The sequence below is a fragment of the Chiloscyllium plagiosum genome, chromosome 14 (genome assembly GCF_004010195.1).
Source record: "Chiloscyllium plagiosum isolate BGI_BamShark_2017 chromosome 14, ASM401019v2, whole genome shotgun sequence".
Classification (NCBI taxonomy): Eukaryota; Metazoa; Chordata; class Chondrichthyes; order Orectolobiformes; family Hemiscylliidae; genus Chiloscyllium; species Chiloscyllium plagiosum.
In genome coordinates this window covers 50,964,757-50,972,775 of record NC_057723.1, presented here as the reverse complement: position 1 = coordinate 50,972,775, position 8,019 = coordinate 50,964,757, and the positions used below count along the sequence as shown (strand labels likewise).

The 8,019-nt window shown below is 36.5% G+C and overlaps 1 long non-coding RNA gene across 1 annotated transcript in view; it reads left to right on the top strand.

Moving 5' to 3' along the window:
- LOC122556722 overlaps window positions 1–3,385 on the top strand; it is a 38,308-nt gene extending 34,923 nt beyond the window's left edge. The window contains exon 4 of the long non-coding RNA XR_006313635.1: window positions 3,280–3,385. This is a non-coding gene — a long non-coding RNA (uncharacterized LOC122556722). The remainder of the gene's footprint in view (window positions 1–3,279) is intronic.
- Window positions 3,386–8,019: the final 4,634 nt, after the last annotated feature.

The following is an 8,019-nucleotide window of genomic DNA, read 5'->3' as shown; positions in this document are numbered from 1 at the left end:
AGGCATATAGTATGCTTGCCTTCATTGGATGGAGTATTGAGTATAAGAGCTGGCAAGTCATGTTAAAATTGTACAAGACATTGGTTTGGCTGCATTTAGAATATTGTGTACAGTTCTGGTCGCCACATTATCAAAAGGATGTGGACGCTTTGGAGAGGGTGCAGAGAAGGTTTACAAGGATGTTGCCTGGCATGGAAGGTGTTAGCTGTGAAGACAGGTTGAGTAGGTTAGGTTTATTTTCACTAGAAAAAAGGAGATTGAAGGGGGATCTGATTAAGGTTTACAAAATCCTAAAGATTATAGACAGGGTGGATAGAGACAAGCTTTTTCCCAGGGTGAAGGATTCAATAACCAGAGATCATGCTTTCAAGGTAAGAGGTGGAAAGCTTAAGGGGGATACACGCGGCAAGCACTTCACACAGAGGGTGGTGGGCGTTTGGAACGCATTGCCAGCAGGGGTGGTTGAGGCAGGCACAGTAGATTCATTTAAGATGTGCCTGGACAGATGCATGAGTAGATGGGGAGCAGAGGGATACAAATGCTTAGGAATTGACCGACAGGTTTAGACAGTACATTTGGATCGGCTCAGGCTTGAATGGCCGAAGGGTCTGTTACTGGGCTGTAAATTTTCTTTGTTCTTTGTTCTGTCTATACCAGATGTTCCTCCAAACCACACCACCCCTCTCCCACCCTAGCCATGACCACTTGTGCTTTAAGGTTATTACCTCTGTTTGATGTTGGGTTTTTTTACTATTTCTTTGGGATTATTATATACTTCGACTGAAGAAAGTAAGTTGGCTCTTTCATTTTGATCTAGTTAGTTATGTCTGGTTTAAAGTGTGCAGATCCATGTGAAAATTCCTCCTCCTCTCCTGATCGTAACAAATTTGGTGCGTCATATAGTGACAATCCCATCAGCAAATGAAGAATTGGAGTTGAGAGAAACAAATTGTTCCTTCAAAATCCTGTGACATTTATTTAAAAGAGAAAAACTACAAAAAGGTTTTCTTGACTCTCTAAGATTTGATATTAATGCTTTTGTACAGCAACGTGAAGTAACATGAAAAACTAAAAATTTTGACCTTGAAAGAAGTGAAAAGAGTAGCTAGGCACTTAGAGGTGGCTTTTTTTTATCAAAAGCCAGAAAGAACAGAAATTTCAAACTGCTGGCAAAATAACTAGAGCTAGAAAGTGGGGTTAATGAAACAGAGATGGGAGAGAGGCAGCGACAACATAATAATTGGATGAGCATACCATAAGTCTAAGCTTATGCCCTGCACACGTGGCTTCAAATTTGATAAAAGCCAGTGTTGGAATTTAACTTCAATTAATATAATCTAGAATTAAAATCCTAGTCTCAGTAATGGTGACCAGGAAACCATCTTTGATTGTCATATAACCCATCTGGTTCATTAATTACTTATAGAACAAGGAAATCTGCCATCCTTACCTGGTCTGAGCCACTGCAATGCAGTTAATTCTTAACTATTCTTTGAAATAACCTAGCATTCCACTTAATGCAAGGGATATTAGGGATGTGTAACAGATACTGGCCTTGCCAACAACCCCCAGATCCCTTGAAAAAAATAAAATAAAATTAGAACAGGAATTTCAGCAACAAAAAAAGGGGATTGAAGGAAAAGTGAGAGAGGAAAAGCAAGAAAGAGAATTCCAAGTAAGCGGAAGGGAGTTTAAATTGAAAGAGCTTGAGAAAGGAGACTGAAGAGGGAGCAACACTTAACTAAGACTTAAGGGCTCCAATGTTAAGTTTTAACAGTAAGTGCACACTTAACATGAAGCCACCTAAAAAACCATAATAAAGTATTTCTCCTCAAGTAGTTCAAAAACTCAAAGCCCTTTTCAATTTAGATTTATGGTGAGCAACAGAGGATAGCAGAATCCAGATTGGCAGCAATTTTAGCTGATGACTATCATCTAACATACAGACCCATAAACTCCATGAAGTTGGAGTCTGGAAGCTTTCACAGACCAGAGAGAGATAAGGGTGAGGGAAATACTCCAGAGACAAGGGAGGTCAGACAGACAAAACAGAACTGTCCTTAACTGTTAACAGGAGAGATTAGAATGGAAGAATGTTGAGAAACCTTCTCAAGTGTTTCAGTTGCAAAAAGTTTGTGCATATAAAGAAAAATCGTTGAACAAGAACTGAGTAAAAATTCCAACTGCAAGATCAGTGTCTTCAGCATTAAGGATGATCAATGCTTGCTCGGGATGATTATGCAACAGGAAAGCTCTCAAAAGTTTTTATCAAAAAAGATGGTGACCATTGATAGCTTTAAATAGTCAGAAAGAGACGTCAGCATTCTCTGAGAGATTGGGTTCCCACAGTCTTTGTTCATGGGGAAAATATAAAATTTTCTACCTGGAAGTAAATCAAAATCCAGTGTGCTGATGAAAGGAACCTTGAGAAAAATGCAGAAGTGCCACTTGTTACATTTTATTCGGAAAGGGAACTGGTTATTAGTCTGACAATATGGGTAGACCCAAGTTGGCCAATGCCAGGGGAATAATTTGGTTTCAGTATGTATTTGAAAATTTTTATCTCCAGGCTAAGGACTGAGAACTGATAAGTGAGATTAGGTTCTAGCTTGCTTTTGGTTAACAGAGGCACCATTGGTCAACTGTTTTCCTTCTGTGTTTTGTTTTCATGTAGGCTAGTAAACGGGTGGCACGGTGGCACAGTGGTTAGCACTGCTGCCTCACAGCACCAGAGACCCAGGTTCAATTCCTGCCTCGGACAACTGTCTGTGTGGAGTAATCACATTCTCCCAGTGTCTGCGTTGGTTTGCTCTGGTTTCCTCCCACAGTCCACAAATGTGCAGATTAGGTGAATTGGCCATGCTAAATTGCCTGTAGTGTTAGGTGTAGGGTAATTGGTCTGGGTGGGTTGCTCTTCGGAGGGTCAGTGTGGCCTTGTTGGGCTGACAGGCCTGTTTCCACACTGTAACTAATCTAAATTTATTTCGCTAGAGAACATTACAGGATCAGATTGCTTTAACAACAATTCAGCAATTTCATCTTTGCCATTATTAATACTGGCTTTTTATTACAGTTTTATTTAATTTGGTAGATTTAAATTTCTCAGTTTCTGTGGTGGGTTTTAAACTCAAAACTTTTGATTGTTAATCTAGCTACCTGCATTAGTAGTCCAAGAACATAATGGAGAACATTATCCAATGATGCTTTAAGTGGTCTTACCATGAATAGTTAAACCAGCTGTTCTTCAAAGATATTAATATCTGCTTCCCTTTGACGTAGGTGAGCAAAGATGAGAGCTGTACAGGAAGAAAAAATTAGGCTGAAAAAATTCGAAAGAAAAGAAGGAACAAATATGTACTGAAGCTTTAAAACAAGAATATAAATACTGAAGAAATGGTTACAAACATAAATATGTGTGCCTGACAAGAATAAAATGTTTGCAAGCTAAAGGGAAAATTATGTTTTTATTATTAGCCACAAGATTCACGACAATGGAAAATTGTATCTATATTTGAATCATGATAGAGAATACTCAAATTATACAGAAAAGTAGGTAGAATACTACCTGAATAAGCAATTATATATAAAACAAATGTTGGATGATTGGTCAGGTGAAGCTGCCAATAAAGAAAAGAAAGTAAAAGATTATTGCACAATCTAAGTGTGCACAATTTATCAAAACAATTGGAAGAAGAGAGATGTTAAGTGAGCGTCACTGCGATGATTTATTAATACTTCTTTGAAATACACATTGATTGACTGTTACAGAATATTTCCCCAATTGGAATGATTTAGCTGAAATCAAGTAGCAGACTGCTTCAAGTTAAAACGATGAAAATAAAAGTGCTGGGGAAAAGATCTCAGGAATAATTGCGCTTCACAAGTGCTGTTCAATTTCAATCTAGGCTTATTGCGCCATCTACTGCTAGCTGTTAAAGTTACTGTTTTCATGCTGCCATAATAGACTTTGAAAGACAGTATTGCACTTTATGTCAAGATGTATTTCACCATTTTTGGTCTTCATATCCATATATACGACATGACTTCAATGATATTTTAGCCATCAGAGTTATATTTATGACACCTGATTGTAGTTTCTGGAAAATTCATGAGAATAACATGTTAGATAATCGTTATTTACTCAAAGCTCAGTTCCAAATGTTATCCTCCCAAAGCAGTTATCACCAGCTATAATGCAACAAATTAGAAAACTGAGAAAAACTGGTGCAACATCCAAACAAATGATGTTATAACAACAAAAGATTTTCATTGTAATTTGCCTGCAATCATACCTAACACACAGAATTGTTGAAGGCCATTTGTGAAGTCCAAAGACCATGAATTTGTTCTTCTCAGGAGAGAATGATTGGCTCATCAGCTGTTTTGACATTGATCTTTCTTGTGTCATAAGATCAAAAGTACACCAATTGATGTACTTGATTGATGTACACCAATAATTCTTTAATATTTAATTACACACATCATTACTCTGATAATGAAGCTACTGTCTCTGGTCCATAAAAGGGCTTGGACAATATCAAAAACTAAAAGAACTGTAGTTGCTAGAAATCAGAAACAAAAGCAGAAATTGCTGTTTCTCATCATGCCTGGCAACATCTGTGGGGAGAAAGCAGTGACCGTTCTTCAGAACTGGACAATGTCAAAGTTTGGACAGAAAATATTGGGTAACATCCGTACGACATAAATATTTGCTGATGACCATCAATACTTTAAAAATAAGGTCTCAAATACTTCCTCTTAAGAGCTTTTTTAAAATTCAGTCAAGGCATAAGTATCAATGATAAGGCCAGCAATTGTTACGTATCTTTAATAGCTGTGAGCCAGCTTATTAAACTGCTGCAGCCCATGTTGTGTATTATATTATATTGTTGGGAAGGAAAATTTCAAGTTTTTGAACTAGTGAAACAAAGGAGTATTCATATAGTTCCAGGTGAAAATAATGTGTGGTTTTGAGCAGATTTGTAATACAAGTTTCCAATGAGCAGTTATCATTTGAGAAGATGAGAAGAATGGATACATTGATTGCTGACTATCAGGTAGAACTAAATGAAGATAGTATTCATTTGCATCATTCAATATGAAGTGATTTTTTTTTTCTTCTGAGGTCCAAATGAAAGCCATCACAACAGAGAGCTTTACATGTTCAGGAATGGAAAACCAGTGCCAGAATTTTACAAAGTCAAATAATTTAGAATAAAACATAATAATTTATTTCATTTATAATTGATTTTTTGGTAAAATTATCAAAGCAGAAGAATCACTACTGGAGATGCTACAGTGCATGTTCAAAATTATTAATGTATTCAATTCAAAAGCTACATTAAATCCAATGAAATGAATTGCACTAAAACATTATCCTATTTCATTTTAAGCAGCAGTTAAATGTTACTTCAGTACTTATGATTGTCATTTTTTCAAACAGAATATTGTAATAAAGGCATAATTTATATGTACTATCAACATCCTTTTAGAATGCAGATTTTAAACTAGCAGAACATGGGAGAAATCTAGTTTTGTGAAGGTGTTTAGAATTATTGATTTCATCTTTCCGGAACCATGAAATTATACAAATATGTGCCAGAGAGGAGGTCCACCAAGCGTCTTTGACTTTTATTGGAAGCGTGTTTAAATTGTAAGTATTTAGAGAGAGAAAGCCTTGAAAGACATTAACTTGCATTTGGGTTTCAAATGATCAAGGATTGATTTTTAACTTAGAAAATCCTGGAAAATTTTGGCAGTTCAAAGGAGATGCAACTGAAGTCAGATGCAAGTATAATCTCTCCTAGGGAAATGAGATTGTTCAGAGCAGTTAAGAAAACAAGTTACTCAGATTAGGAGTGTAATGTTTGAGACTTCTAGTCCAGGAGAATTTGGTTGGAACCCTGCAGATTGTCAGAAGGCTGAGAAAGGCTAAGCTCTCAGTTGTGTGAATATTCAAGGGAAAGGCTTCAAAGCTCTCAGGACCAAAATTGAAAGGAAGCGGTTAAGTCCAACCTACAGATTTTAAAGGGAAAGAAAATTTCTCTTGGTTTTGAATAGCTGCAAAGTGATGGTGTTGGGGAGTAGAAGACATTTTGTTTTGCCATGTATTACAAAAGTTGTGCAGGCTATGCTATATTCAGATACCTTGGTTTGGTTTGTTTATCTCTATTTCTAATATGGGTGCAGTGAACTTCCTGTTATTTTGTTGAAACCAAATCTGAAGCCTTGTGTGTTTGTGTTTCAGTGAAAGACTATCATGATCGATCAAGTCACATTTCTTTCTGAAATTTTACTGTTTAGCAGTAACATCAGATGGGACCATACCAGTAAACAGTCCCATTTAATTAAGAGAAACAGTATAAAGCTTGTTTTTTTTTGTAAAAAAAAAAATGGACTTGCAGTGCCCATGCCTGGGTACAATTGGTTGGTTTGATCAATTAGTGATTTTATTCAATAACATTTTACCAGTCTATTGATGCTAGTCACATCATGCCACTTTTGGAAAACTGCGTTGAATTCTGGTTTCCTTGCTATTGGATGGATGTTGTAGGAGGGTTTGAGCTATGAGAGAGGCTGAATATTTTCTCTGGAGTGCCAAAAGCTGAGAGGTGACCTTATAGAAGTTTGTAAGATCATGGGGGACATATATAGGGTGAATAGCTGAGGTCTTTTACCCAGGGTAGCTAGGTTCTTCCAGTTTCTCTTGTTTGTAGACGTCTTGCAATGCTAGGTTTGAGTTCTGCTCCTGGGGAATGTTCGCATTGACCTCTTTATAGGCCTTTTACTCAAACCACTTCCTTACTCCATCCTGTGTGTGTCGGTTAGTATTTGACTCTATTATCCTTTTAACTAAATCAGCGGCTCATTTTGTTATGCAGCAGTTTGCAACTGTGTAGTTTGTTTTAACTCAATCAACAATTTATGTTGTTTATGTCACAGTTTTGGCCTGGCAGAAACCGTTTGAAGCACTCTTTGGTACTTGTCTCATGCTCTGAGATGCCCTAGTCTGTAACCTTGTTATATTTCAGTTGACTTTACAACTTTACAATCCCTCCTCTTGATGCTTAATTTCTCAAATTAACTCATCCCTCCTTCAACATTTGCAGCCATCTTCTGATCACAGTTGTACTGCTCTCTAACAGATGGCATAATTTAACAAATTACAAATTGCAATCTACATAATTCAACTCAAGTCACACAAGTGTTGCAAGTAAATGGAGTTATGTAACATTTACTCTTCAAAAGTTACGCATCATTCATAAGCAAGCCATTAAAATCATTACAATTCACTTCTAATGTCACTTCCTTTGCAGGGTTAATTCCAAATTAAACTGATGAGTTACCTCCTACTTCCAATGATTAAACATTACCATCGTGCAAATCAAATAAAACCAAGTACAGAATATCAGTATAATCACTGCATGCGAAACTATACAAATCCAGGAATGGATCTGAACATTTTGACTCCAATTCCAAAAATCATCCCACCATATAGTGACCTTAATATTTTTGATCGTTCGTTTAATTCCCACAGCATCTTGAACAACCTTAACGAAAGTCTTATGACATAACCAAATGTTCCTTAATCTTGTCGTAAATTCTCAGAAAAAAGTGTTATATTGGATGCACATTTATCAAATTATTTCCCAAATCTTGTTGCATTTCCTCAGGAACATGAGTGAATCCTTTCAATTTCATCTCTTCGGCTAGTGTCTGGGGCTGAATTCAGAAATGAGCATTCTTAATATGACATATTGATATTCTTTTAACTAATCAGTTATACAAAATTTCCCATTCCCCCTATAGGCAATTCTTGTATTATCACTTTCAAGCCTCCAGGCTTCAATCATATAATTTAAAATTCGATCTGTTCCAAAGCTCCATACAGTTTCCTCATTGGAGTTTTTATTTTGTTTTTTTCTCTCATGGAATATATTGGGCCGGGGAAAACGATGATTTCAGCTGCTTGTGGATATCTAGTCAAATACCTGAATGATCCTATCAATAGCACATGCT